Source organism: Megalobrama amblycephala, linkage group LG7 (assembly GCF_018812025.1).
Source record: "Megalobrama amblycephala isolate DHTTF-2021 linkage group LG7, ASM1881202v1, whole genome shotgun sequence".
In the NCBI taxonomy this organism is placed as follows: domain Eukaryota; kingdom Metazoa; phylum Chordata; class Actinopteri; order Cypriniformes; family Xenocyprididae; genus Megalobrama; species Megalobrama amblycephala.
In genome coordinates, this window is record NC_063050.1 from 1,151,084 (window position 1) to 1,165,961 (window position 14,878).

Below are 14,878 nucleotides of genomic sequence, written 5' to 3' on the forward strand. Positions count from 1 at the left end.
AGAACCAGCGGCAAGCTCCGGCGAGAGTGGCACGGAGCGTCTTGGACAGTGATGCTGCATTCACACGGGGCGTTAGCGTCAGCGCATGACGGAGGGCGTGTCTGAATTTCTCCAAATGTGCAGACTTTTGGACTAAAAGTTTGTATGTGTATGCACTGTGATCAAAAATAAATAGGACCAAACGCGATTGAATGTAAAGGTTTGTGTCTCGTTATTCTATTAATAACTACCGCTTGATTTTGCATTTCTATCAGAAATTAAGAATTATTGCTTCCTCTCTTAGTGCTGCATTTGACACTATCGATCACAGCATTCTTTTAAATAGACTCAAATTATGTTGACATTAGTGGAATTGCATTGTCTTGGTTCAAATCATACTTATCTGACCGTTATCAGTTTGTAGGAGTAAACGAAGACATCATATCGATCACAAGTTCAATATGGAGTACCGCAAGGCTCTAAGACCGTTGCTTTTCACTCTGTACATGCTACCCTTGGGAGATATCATTAGGAAGCATGGTGTTAGTTTTCACTGTTACGCTGATGATACTCAGCTCTATATCTCTTTGCACCCTGACGAAACTTACCAATTCACAAAATTAATGGAATGCATAGCTGATATAAAAAATTGGATGACCAGTAATTTCCTACTACTAAATTCAGAAAAAAACAGAGATTCTAATTTTTGGACCAAAAACTTCTTCACGTAATAACCTAGAATACTGCCTAACACTTGATGGCTGCTCTGTTAAGTCTTCGTCATCAGTTAGGAACCTGGGTGTGCACTTTGATACCAATCTTTCATTTGAAGGCCATGTTTCTAGCATCTGTAAAACCGCATTCTTCCATCATAAAAATATATCCAAACTACGACATATGTTCTCAATGAAAAAAGCGGAACAGTTAGTTCATGCGTTCATGACCTCAAGGCTAGATTACTGTAACGCTCTACTGGGTGGTTGTTCTGCTTGCCTGATAAATAAACTACAGCTTGTACAAAATGCAGCAGCTAGAGATCTTACTAGAACTAGGAAGTATGACCATATTAGCCCAGTTCTGTCAACACTGCATTGGCTTCCTGTTAAACATCGTATAGATTTTAAAATCTTGCTGATTACTTACAAAGCACCAAATAGTTTAGCCCCTCAGTACCTGAGTGAGCTCTTAATGCATTATAGTCCTTCACGTCTATTGCGATCTCAGAATTCAGGCCAGCTGATAATACCTAGAATATCAAAATTAACCGCAGGTGGCAGATCGTTCTCCTATTTGGCACCTAAACTCTGGAACAATCTTCCTAGCATTGTTCGGGAAGCAGACACACTCTGTCAGTTTAAATCTAGACTAAAAGGCATCTCTTTAACCTGGCATACACATAACACATTATCAATTTAAAGGATTATTAGGCTGCATAAATTAGGTCAGCCGGAACCGGGAACACTTCCTATAACACCAGATGTACTCGTTACATCAGAAGAAGAATGGCATCTACGCTAATATTAGTCTTTCTGTTTATCCCGAGGTTTACCATAGTCAACCGGATCCAGGCTGTATCCAGGTGAGATCGAGGACCTGCGCCTTGACACGACGACAACACAGCCTTGAAGTATCAGCAGAGATTGAGTCAACTAGATCATCCACTGTGAAGGCCTCATCGGCACAACAGCCACGACACAGCTCCTCAACAAACCGTCCATACCGGCATGATGAATACGATCCTCAACTGGATGAAACTGGAATAAATACTTTGAATGTTGTGATCCCATCTGACTTATGATAGCTACCTGAATCATAACAAAGCACTGTTCACCAGAGGAGAACTGGACCCCCGAATAAGCCTGTTTTTTTCTCCATTTTAACACCTATTTGCCACCTGTTTTGCCACCTGATGTCACCTGTTGGAGTTTGGGTTCCTTGCCACTGTCACCTTTGGCTTGCTTAGTTGGGGACACTTGACATTTGATATTCAACAGTGCTTTGCACCTGCCTGCACTGACACCTTTTCTTTAAGAGCTGCTGTGCAGCCAAAATGATATACCAGTTATCAATGTAAAGCTGCTTTGACACAATCTGCAATGTAAAAAGTGCTATATAAATAAAGGTGACTTGACTTGACTTGACTTAAAATAGGATCAACATATTGTGACATCGGCTCCAGTAAACTTTCGTTAGATGCTACAATAGGGCACCCCGTAGGGTTATGCACCTATGGAAGAGCATACATAACTGGGGTTACAGGAAATTCATTAGTCAGGAATTTCAATTCTGATTGATTTATAAAACCCCTTTGAAGCTATTAATGTAAAAAACTGTCAACTTCCATTTTAAAAGGAATGGTAGGATCACAGTCCAATTGCATATAGTACATAGCATCAGATTATTGAGATTTCACTTCGGAAATATAATCTAGACAATTCTGTAAGAGTCTGATGCTCCTTAGCTCCATAATCACATATAGGATTTTTCAAAATGTTTTCAGTCTCCTTATCAACAACATTACAAAATGTATCAATTGCTGAGTTATTAACCACAGGACAAAAAACACTGCGTGGTCGTAAAGATTGTTTCGTATCAACAGAGGTATATTGTCTTTGAGAACTGTCCTTGTGGTAAAAATATCTCATATCTTGATCGACATGTAAAATTTAAACATCTCAATTTTGAGTTGAAAGGGATCGGTGGGTGTAGGAGGAACATAAGACATACCTTTATTCAGCAGCTGCTTCTCACTAGAGGATAGAGGTGTTACAATCACAGAAGAGGACAGCGACACAGGAATACTGGTAGTATAGTTTATTTAAACAACCAGGATGGCAGACAGAGTGCAGGTGAGTGAATGCAAGAAGATACGTTGGCAGATATGGGTGATGAACTGATACTTGTCTTGTTTTGCAGGAATGGCAGATCGAAGGCAGACTTGAGACTGAGCAGACACAGTTGAACTCACGGAGGACGAGGAGAACGCAAGGAGACAAGGAAGCACGCTGGAGACAGGTGAGTATCTTCAAAGGAGTTCTTGAGGTAAGCGTATAAATAAGTGCTATATGCAAACGAGACCGGACAGTGACTGAGTGAGAGCGTGAGTCTTTTATGGTGCTGATGATGAGGGTGTTGATTGATGTCAGGTGCGCGTGGTTAGTACTTTGGTGATGACGTGCGCTGTGTCTGTGTGAGGGTAGAGCCTGGCGTGTCTGTGACATTACCCCCCCCTCGGACCCCGACATCGTGGTGGTCGACCTCTGCCACGGGGTGCTGGTCTCTCTGGAAGAGTGACATGGAAGGTGTCAAGCAGGTTTGGGTCAAGTATATCATTCCTGGGGACCCATGAGCGTTCCTCGGGACCGTAGCCCTCCCAATCCACGAGGTACTCCAGGTGACCGCCACGGTGCCGGGAGTCCAAGATGTTACGTACCAGGTAAGCAGCTCCGTCATCCACGATGAGAGGAAAGGGGGGTTCCTCGGTTTCGCCAGGCTCTGTGGGAAGAGAGACAGAAGGATGGTGAGGCTTTAACAGTGACACGTGGAAAGTAGGGTGAATTTTGTACTCGGTTGGCAGTTGTAGCTGGTAGGTGATGGGGTTGATCTGCCGGACGATAGTAAAGGGGCCAATGAACCTGGGACTCAGCTTCCTACAGGTCAGGCGCATCCTGATGTCCCTTGTTGACAGCCAGACAATCTGTCCCAGCTGGTAGTTAGGGGTGGCGGAGCGTCGAAGGTCGGCCATCATTCTGCGCCTGCTAGGGCCCGTTGAAGCTGATGGTGTGCGGAGTCCCAGACCCTCTCGCTCTCTCGGAACCAGTAGTCGACCGCTGGTACATCCGAGGGTTCCCCAGTCCAGGGGAACAGTGGGGGCTGGTAGCCGAGTACGCACTGGAACGGGGTGAGTCCGGTGGTAGGCTGACGTAACAAGTTCTGGGCGTACTCGGCCCAACCTAGGAACTGGTTCCAAGAGTCCTGGTGGCCATGACAGAAGGTACGCAGGAAGCGTCCAATCTCCTGAATCTTCCGCTCCGTCTGCCCATTTGTCTGGGGATGGTAACCTGAGGAAAGGCTTAAGGTCACACCTATGAGTTTGAAGAACGCCTTCCAGACCCTGGAGATAAACTGTGGTCTTTGATCTGATACAATATCCTCAGGAATTCCATAGTATCTGAAAATACAGTTAAACATTAATTCAGCAGTCTCCATAGCAGTAGACAATCCTCTTAGAGGGATCAGACGACATTACTTAGAAAATATGACCACAACCACAAGTATACAGGTGCAGTTGTCTGATACTGGGAAGTCAGTGATGAAATCAACCCCTAGGTGTGACCATGGGCGATTAGGAATGGGCAGAGGCTGGAGTTTACCGGAGGGAAGATGGCTGGACTCTTTGAGATGATGCATTCCTTGCATCCCTGCATGTACCTCCTGACGTCAGCTGCCATGTTCAGCCACCAGAAGCGTTGGTTTCATTGACCCCAGGGTGGCTATTGCCCAGTGACGAGTGAGATGCGTGAATCAGGGGAGTGTGCCGTGTCTGGGTGACGTAGAGCAAACCTGGGGGACAACCCGGCAGAGGGATGGTGGAGGCATTGGACTCGGGAAGGGTTTCTTCAGACCAGACAATGGGATTTACAAAGATCTTCTCTGGCAGAATGGACTTCAGGGGTGTCATCAGGACCATGGATACGAGAGAGAGCGTCAGCCTTTACATTTTTGGATCCTGGATGATACATGATGGAGAAATTGAAACGGGTAAAGAACAGAGCCCATCTTGCCTGACGTGGGTTTAGTCGTTTTGCATCATGAAGATATTCCAGGTTTTTATGATCGGTTAAGACCACAAACAGATGTTTGTCTCCTTCGAACCAATGCCTCCACTCCTCGAGGGCGAGCTTGATGGCCAAAAGCTCCCTATTCCCGATGTCGTAGTTTACTTCCGCCGGGTTGAGTTAGCGGGAGAAGAAGGTGCATGGGTGTAGTCTACTTGGGCTCCCCTGCTGCTGTGAGAGGACCGCTCCCACTCCGGTTGTCGAGGCGTCGACTTCCACGACGAAGGGCTTGTCTGGATCTGGGTGTACCAGGAGGGGAGCGGTGGTGAAGGCTTCCTTGAGTGTCTTGAAGGCTTGGGTGGCGGCTGGAGTCCAGGACAGAGACTTGGTCTTACTGCGTAGGAGATTTGTGAGTGGAGTGGAGATGATACTGTAACCTTGGATGAAGCATCGATAAAAGTTGGCAAATCCGAGGAATCTCTGAAGTTCTTTTACTGTTGTGGGAATGGGCCAGTCCTTGATTGCAGAGACCTTTCTCTCATCCATCCGGATGCCACTGCGATCAATGTAATAGCCAAGGAACTGCACTGAGGGCTGGTGGAAGATACACTTTTCTGCTTTCAGGAACAGGTTGAACTCCCTCAGGCATTGCAGGACCTCCGCAACGTGGTGGCGATGGTCGGCCAGGCTCCGGGAGTAAATCAGGATGTCATCGATGTATACTAAGACTGACTTGTGCAGGAACTCCAGGAGCACCTCATGGATGAAATCCTGGAATACGGAGGAAGCATTGACAAGTCCATACGGCATGACAAAGTATTCGTAGTGGCCAGTAGGGGTCACAAACGCAGCCTTCCATTCGTCCCCCTCATGTATCTGGATGAGGTTGTACGCGCTGCGGAGGTCCAACTTGGTGAACACAGTGGCACCTCGGAGATGTTCCAGTGCAGAGGGGACAAGAGGAAGTGAATATCGGAACTTTACTGTGATCTTATTGAGAGCTCTGTAATCTATGCAGGGCCGCAAGCCTCTGTCCTTCTTCGCCACAAAGAAGAAGCTTGAAGCAGCAGAGGAAGTAGACGGGTGTATGTAGCCTTGGGACAGAGCCTCTTTGATGTAATCTTCCATGGCCTTCTCCTCCATGATGGAAAGTGAATAGATTTTTCCTTTAGGCACTGGCTCACCGGGAAGCAGATCAGTGGCGCAGTCCCATGGCCAGTGTGCAGGCAGCGTGGAGGCTTTCTTGGGGCAGAAGACGTCGCTGAAGTGGGAGTAACATTTAGGAAAATCCATGGAGCAGTTCACTAGGGGACTTTCAATGGAAGTAGCACAGACTGGTAATTCATCGGAACGTGGAGAACTTGGAACAGTAAATTCAGGAAAAAAGTCCAGGAAACACTTGTCACCCCACTTCAGGATCTCCCCAGTCTTAATGACTGGGGAGACCAGGTTGTGCTGCTCCAGCCATGGGTGCCCTAAGATCACGTCAGCGGTGGATTCCTCCAGAACCAGCAAATTGAGTTGCTCTATGTGGAGGATGACAACTTGAAGTTGAATGGGGCAGATGCTGTAGCGCACTTGTTGTAGTGGTTTTCCAGTTACCGAGTGAATCTGATAAGTCAACGGCATGGCTGTTGTTTTGAGTTGGAGTTGGCGGCAGAGGGCTCCGGAGATGAAGTTCCCGGCTGACCCAGAATCGAGGAGGGCATTAACTGGAAGACAGAAACCAGCAGCAGTAAGGTTTACAACAGTGGTAAGTGGTTTCATCTTATTCATCGAAGAAATGATAACACTCACCATGGGATGAGCTGGGAGAGTGAGGCATTCAGAGATGTAATGCCCAGATTGACCACAATATAGACAGAGATTCTGGGCCAGCCGCCTCTGCCGCTCAGCTGAAGACAGACAAGCATTTTCCACTTGCATGGGTTCGTTGGCTGGTTCTGGGGAGCTGACAGATTCTGGTCGGCGGAGTGATGATGGGAAAAATGGCTGGCCCTGGTGCTCTTCGAGACACGACTGCATATAAGTGGCGAACCTGATGGAAAGTTTTATGAAGCACTCGAGCCTGATGGAGTCCTCGTATGCAGCGAGATGCAACCACAAGCGTGGATCCAAACCTTGGCGATACGTCGTGATGAGGGCTTGCTCGTTCCAACCGCTAGAGGCAGCAAGGGTTCTGAACTGGAGAGCATAGTCGGTTACAGACATGGAAACTTGAGGAGAGGTGGGCGGTGAATGCGGAAGTGGATGCTGCTGCAGATGACGGGGAAGTGCTGGTGAGTGCTCGGCGTAGAACATCTACAAGTTCCTGGAAGGGATCCAGGGTGCTCATCCTGGCTGTTCAGCGGTGTTCTGAACTGGAGAGCATAGTCAGTTACAGACATGGAACCTTGTTTTAATTTATATAATTTCTCACCGATTGATGAATCCCAAGAAGGTTTTCCAAAAACTTCTCTGAAGTGAGTGGTGAAACTGGAGAGAGACTCTGTGATTGGATTTTTTTGCAACCAGAGCGGTTCCGCCCAGCAAAGCGCCTTGCTATCTAGCTGAGAAATTATAAACGCTACCTTAGCGTGATCATCGGGGTACAAGTGCAGTTGCATCTCTAGGACTAGTGAACACTGCAGGAGAAATCCGTTGCAGTCCTCCGCCGAACCAGAGAAGGGCGCCGGTTTGGCCATGGGACTGGCAACCACAGATGGTGAAGGAGAGGTGGGCGGTGAATGCGGAAGTGGATGCTGGTGCAAATGCCGGGGAAGTGCTGGTGAGTGCTCGGCGTAGAACATCTACGAGTTCCTGGAAGGGATCCGGGGTGCTCATCCTGGCTGTTCAGTGGTGTTGGTCCGGTCTTCTGTTACAATCACAGAAGAGGACAGTGACACAGGAATACTGGTAATATAGTTTATTAAAACAACCAGGATGGCAGACAGAGTGCAGGTGAGTGAATGCAAGAAGATGGCAGATACGTTGGCAGATATGGGTGATGAACTTATACTTGTATTGTTTTGCAGGAATGGCAGATCGAAGGCAGACTTGAGATTGAGCAGACACAGTTGAATTCACGGAGAATGAGGAGAACACAAGGAGACGAGGGAGCACGCTGGAGACAGGTGAGTATTTTCGAAGGAGGCCTTGTGGCAAGCATATAGATAAGTGCTATGTGCAAACGAGACCGGACAGTGACTGAGTGAGAGAGTGTGTCTATTATGGTGCTGCTGATGAGGGTGTTGATTGATGTCAGGTGCGCGTGGTTAGTACTCCGGTGATGACGTGCACTGTGTCTGTGTGAGGGTAGAGCCTGGTGTGTCTGTGACAAGAGAGGTGGTGGATAAGTTAAAAACTAGACTTTGGTTTTGTACACCCTTTTCCTTATCCTGGGTCGAGTGTCTGCTTCATCCTCCCCTTCTACCTCAACGTGTTTTGTGCCTTGGGTGTTGTAGTATCGTCGTCGAGGGAGGTGAGCATCCATGTCCTGAGTCTTTCTTCCTAAAAAATCAGGATCAGAATTGGTTTGGTATTCAAACCGATGAGCCCGATGTGTTAAAAGATCTCTCTCGGAAACAAACTTGTTTTTTCTCTCTGCGTGGCTCCCAAGGTTGCCCTCTCCAAGGATACACCTTGCCATCGCGGTAATCAATTGTATCTCTACATAGTTTGCTGAGTTTCTTCAGTTGTACAGATTCCTTAAACTTAGATGTCGAGTCATTCAATGTCTGTTCAATCAATAGTAGTAAGGAGGAATCGTCAGACAAATTTATCTTCTCTTTAAGATCATTAATTTCCAGCTTAATTTTACTCAATTCCTGTTGAGTGTATTCAATTATCAGAACCATAAGGTCCAGAGAAGCTTTGTTGAGAATTTCACACCATTTTGTCATTATCATTATGACCTAAAGTCGGTACCTTCTGGATGCGCAGACCTCTAGGAATTCTCTTAGCTCTCACATATTCACTCAAAGTTGTGCCGTGAAGCTGTAACCGGATCTCCTTCATGTATAGAAACTTCAATTTCTTCGTATAATCCTCCTCCGTAGAAAACAGTTAATCCGTGGGTCCAAAGTCTGAAAAAAAATATACGTTCTATATCCTCGTCAGTAAAAAAAAAAAAAAAAAATGTGTATGTGCCTGGATATCAGTGAGGCCTCTGATTTCTGCAAAAGTGGACATAATGTCACTGACCAAACCCATGGGTCGGGGCTGCAATGCCAAAACAATATTTGGGAAAATACAGAAAGTATTTGGGAGTATTGTTACAATGTATATTTAATAGGATATTTTGAAAATATGAAAATTAATATATATATATATATATATATATATATATATATATATATATATATATATATATATATATATATATATATATATACAGTGGGTACGGAAAGTATTCAGACCCCCTTAAATTGTTCACTCTTTGTTATATTGCAGGCATTTGATAAAATCATTTAAGTTCATTTTTTTTCCTCATTACTGTACACACAGCACCCCATATTGACAGAAAAACACAGAATTGTTGACATTTTTGCAGATTTATTAAAAAAGAAAAACTGAAATATCACATGGTCCTAAGTATTCAGACCCTTTGCTCAGTATTTAGTAGAAGCACCCTTTTGATCTAATACAGCCATGAGTCTTTTTGGGAAAGATGCAACAAGTTTTTCACACCTGGATTTGGGGATCCTCTGCCATTCCTCCTTGCAGATCCTCTCCAGTTCTGTCAGGTTGGATGGTAAACGTTGGTGGACAGCCATTTTTAGGTCTCTCCAGAGATGCTCAATTGGGTTTAAGTCAGGGCTCTGGCTGGGCCATTCAAGAACAGTCATGGAGTTGTTGTGAAGCCACTCCTTCGTTATTTTAGCTGTGTGCATAAGGTCATTGTCTTGTTGGAAGGTAAACCGTTGGCCCCGTCTGAGGTCCTGAGCACTCTGGAGAAGGTTTTTGTCCAGGATATCCCTGTACTTGGCCGCATTCATCTTTCCCTCGATTGCAACCAATTGTCCTGTCCCTGCAGCTGAAAAACACCCCCACAGCATGATGCTGCCACCACCATGCTTCACTGTTGGGACTGTATTGGACAGGTGATGAGCAGTGCCTGGTTTTCTCCACACATACCGCTTAGAATTAAGGCCAAAAAGTTCTATCTTGATCTCATCAGACCAGAGAATCTTATTTCTCACCATCTTGGAGACCTTCAGGTGTTTTTTAGCAAACTCCATGTGGCCTTTCATGTGTCTTGCACTGAGGAGAGGCTTCCGTCGGGCCACTCTGCCATAAAGCCCCGACTGGTGGAGGGCTGCAGTGATGGTTGACTTTCTACAACTTTCTCCCATCTCCCGACTGCATCTCTGGAGCTCAGCCACAATGATCTTTGGGTTCTTCTTTACCTCTCTTACCAAGGCTCTTCTCCCCCGATAGCTCAGTTTGGCCTGGACGGCCAGCTCTAGGAAGGGTTCTGGTCATCCCAAACGTCTTCCATTTAAGGATTATGGAGGCCACTGTGCTCTTAGAAACCTTAAGTGAGGCAGAAATTTTTTTTGTAACCTTGGCCAGTTCTGTGCCTTGCCACATTTCTGTCTCTGAGCTCTTCAGGCAGTTCCTTTGACCTCATGATTCTCATTTGCTCTGACATGCACTGTGAGCTGTAAGTTCTTATATAGACAGGTGTGTGGCTTTCCTAATCAAGTCCAATCAGTATAATCAAACACAGCTGGACTCAAATGAAGGTGTAGAACCATCTCAAGGATGATCAGAAGAAATGGACAGCACCTGAGTTAAATATATGAGTGTTACAGCAAAGGGTCTGAATACTTAGGACCATGTGATATTTCAGTTTTTCTTTTTTAATTAATCTGCAAAAATGTCAACAATTCTATGTTTTTCTGTCAATATGGGGTGCTGTGTGTACATTAATGAGGAAAAAAAATGAACTTAAATGATTTTATCAATTGGCTGCAATATAACAAAGAGTGAAAAATTTAAGGGGGTCTGAATACTTTCCGTACCCACTGTATATTTTGTTTGTTTGTTTGTTTTTTGAAGTGTTGTATAACATTGATTATGAGTATATCCTTTTACCTTTATGGTGTGAATATTTGGAGGTCTGTTTTTTAAAATGATTATGGTAATAGGCTTATTAAATGGATACAGGTGTATGCTTGGAATCATGGTACTGATGAAGGGTTGATCCCAAAAACTTTTTGCACTCTGCACTTGCACTTTTTGTACTTTTTGTGGCCTCTGGACAATAAATTTGTTGGAGCTTTTTTGACTTCATTCTCGTGTGTGGATCTCTCATTATTTTTGCATAATAATACAAAAAAGGAAAGTTCAGTGAAGACATTGAATTAAATGTAAAAACAAAAACACACACACACAAAAAATTATAAGGTGGAAATAAGCAAACACAGCATCTACTTAACTGCAAAATCTGCTAGCGATCTATTGCTGGTGATATTCGCTAACATGCAGTCTGAATTTATGCATTCTGCTGTTGTAGCTTCGCTTGACATTCAAATACAAATTGAAAAGCCTCTTTCCTTTTATAGAGTTCAGCAAAACTCATCTCTGAATTATTATTAAAATAGACTATCATAATGATCATAATTATCATAATGAACTGATAAAGCAGACCACACGAAAACGATAGTGGCTGCATAAAAAGACAGTTTCACTTATTTTGATTGCAAGCAGCGTGCAGTGGAAACAGCCAAGCAAGCAGAGACACAGAAGTTGTGTTTAAGTAATGCACCTTATTTGAGAGTTACCAATTGAGTCCATAGATATCAGATCAGCTGATATGGGTGGGGTTGAAATTTGAGAATCAGCTGATAGCGGAGCTTGACTACGAGGCCTGCCTGAACTAACGCAGAATGCTTGATTTGTGGTCAGAATTATTGGTACCCTTGGTAAATATGATCAAAAATGACTGTAAAAATAAATCTGCATTGTTTATCCTTTTGATCTTTAATTCATAAAATTAGCAAAAATCTACCCTTTCATTGAAGGAAAAGAATTGAAAGTGGGGGGAAAATCACATTATGAAATAAATGTTTTTCTCCAAAACACATGGGCCATGATTATTGGCACCCCTAGAAATGTTTATGAGTAAAATATCTCTGAAGTATATTCCCATTCATATTTACATTTTTTTAGTATACCAGGGTGATCATGAATATGAAATTGTCCAGCCGTGACTTCCTGTTCCACAGGAGTATAAACATGAGGAAACACAAAGGTCAAATTCCCTTAAACATTCATCACAATGAGAAAAACCAAAGAATATAGTTCTGATGTGCAGCAAAAGATTGTTGAGTTTCACAAAACAGAAAGTGGCTGTAAGAAAATAGCTAAAGCATTGAAAATCCCCATTTCCACGATCAGGGCAATAATTAAGAAGTTTCAATCAATTAAAGATGTTACAAATCTGCGTGGAAGAGGACATGTGTCTAAATCATCCTAATGTGCAGTGAGGAGGAGAGTTTAAGTGGCCAAAGACTCTCCAAGGATCAAAGATGTAGAATTGCATAGATTAGTTGAGTCTCAGAAAGCCTAAAAAATTATCAAAAAGCACCTACATCCCCACAAGTTGTTCAGGAGGGTTACAAGAAAAATCCTCTGCTCTCATCCAGAAACAATCTCCAGCATATTCAGTTGTCAGACACGACTGGACCGGCTTCTATGGTCAGATGAAACTAAAAAAGGGCTTTTTGGCAGCAAACCCACCAGATGGGTTTGGTGCACACATGGATAAAAGGTACCCCATGCCCACAGTAAATATACTGCTGGATCTTTAATGTTGTGGGCCTATTTTTCTGCTGGAGGTCCTGGACATCTTCTTCACATACATGGTATCATGTATTCTATCAAATACCAACAGATAAAAAATCAAAACGTGACCGATTCTGCTAGAAATCCAATAATGGGCCGTGGTTGGATCTTCCATCTGGACAATGATCCAAAACAAACATCAAAACCAACACAAAAATGTATCACTTAGCATGATCAAGTTATCTGCATCTCCTGTGCTTCATCAAGCCACTCCCATAATAGCTGTCCCGGTTCAAATTAATGCACGCACGGCATAAACTGTACATCATGTGTGTAAGACTCCAATAAAAATATTTAATTCCCTCACAAATTAATCTCTCAGTGAGTAAAACTGGCTGCATCTATATTATGATATACTACACAACATTTTAATATTATTTGCAAATTTATTTTTAAATCATTATTATTGTCCCTGTTTTACATTTGGGTACTCTTGTGTGAAAGTAGCAGTGGCCGGGACAAACTTTGAGCATCACCTCCACTTAAAAAAGATCTAATCCTGTTTACACGAAATAAGCCTGCTCCTGCGCCATTTTAATTTGCTATGACAGCAAGTCCAGGATGAGCGTCAAAGAACTGAACAATCCAAGATAATGCCAAATCGTCATTAGTCAAATCCATCTAACTGGAGAGATTCTGCATGAAGGAATGGTCTCTGATCTCTTGTCAGGTGTTCTCCAAACTCATTAGGCATTATAGGTGAAGACTCAGAGCTGTTATGTTGGCAAAAGGAGGTTGCTAAAAGTATTGAATCAAAGGGTGCCAATAATTGTGGCCATCGTGTTTTGGAGAAAAACATTTATTTCATAATATGATATTACTATTCATGGTTCATACAATTCTTATGTTTTCTGAACAACAAGCAATGACTATAGTTTCTCATGATATATTTGATAAATAATTTGCATAATATATTACCTGGTTACATTTATTAAATTATTATAATCTCTTAAAGTTTTAGAATTTCCATGTTCATGATTATTACGTTCAATTTTGTATTTGTTGTTTAAAATATGTTCATGGTTTATGTATATAGATTATAGAGATTGTTTCTGTAAATAAAAAATATATTTCTTTTAATAATATTACTATTCATGGTTCTTACAATTCTTATGTTTTCTGAACAATAAGCAATGACTATAGTTTCTCATGATATATTTGATAATAATTATTTTAATAATGGTTCATACAATTCTTATGTTTTCTGAACAATAAGCAATGACTATAGTTTCTCATGATATATTTGATAATAATTAGCATATAATATATGACCTGTTTACATTTATTAAATTATTATGATCTCTTAAAGTTTTAGAATATTCATGTTCATGGTTATTAATATGTTTTCAATGGAATTTTGTAATGTGTTGTTTAAAAAATATGTATATGGCTTATTTATAGATTGTTTCTGTAAATTAAATTTATTGTAATAATATATTCGTATGATTCTTATATTTTTGAGCAATAAACAAAGTAGACGATTTTTTGTATAGGTTTGGAGAACGTTCTTGGAACCTTCTAAGAACATTCCCCTAACCTAAAGGGAACATTCTATTTACATAAAGAAAACTTTCCTGGAGAACTAACGTTAGAATCTTTGTTCTGGGAACCAGAAACGAACATTCCCGGAATGTTCTGGGAACCAAAAATTGTTAGCTGGGGATGTCTCTGTGTCCCTTCAGTTCTGGTCTCGAAGAAAAACTCACAGAGTTGAAGTTCCACGTCTTAGAAGTATTTAACTTTATTGTCAAGCAATAAAGTGAGATGCCAGCTGTTCAACTGAATCTCTCTTAACTGGGGCACATTTTTATACATTTTTCTTATCTCTTAAACCACACCAAAGTAGTATCATTGGCTGGTAATATCCACCCTTACATTTTCTCACATTCTCACTTACAGGGGCTCTCCTCCCTTTCTTTCCCATGTACCAACATTTCCACCACAGTCATTTCACCAATAAAATTGCAGGTGTTGCTTATGTAAGAAATAATTTTCTTAGTAAGGGTGGCCGACTGCCAACTACTGTACATGTTTTGATTTCATTTCTCATGGGCCTTCTGCCAATTGATGGTCAATCCTTTTCCCATGGGCCTTCACATGACTGCCTTAAGTCCCTTAGGTCTTATTCATTTCACAGCCATCTGTTGTCTGATGGAAAATTACCAACAAAATATGCTTAGTGGCCAAGCTAACTTCTTAGATACACCTGACCCTTATAGTCACATAGGCCAAGAGGCCTCAAAACACTTCTAGCTTTTAAGCAAATTAATTCTACAATTGTTTTCTATAGG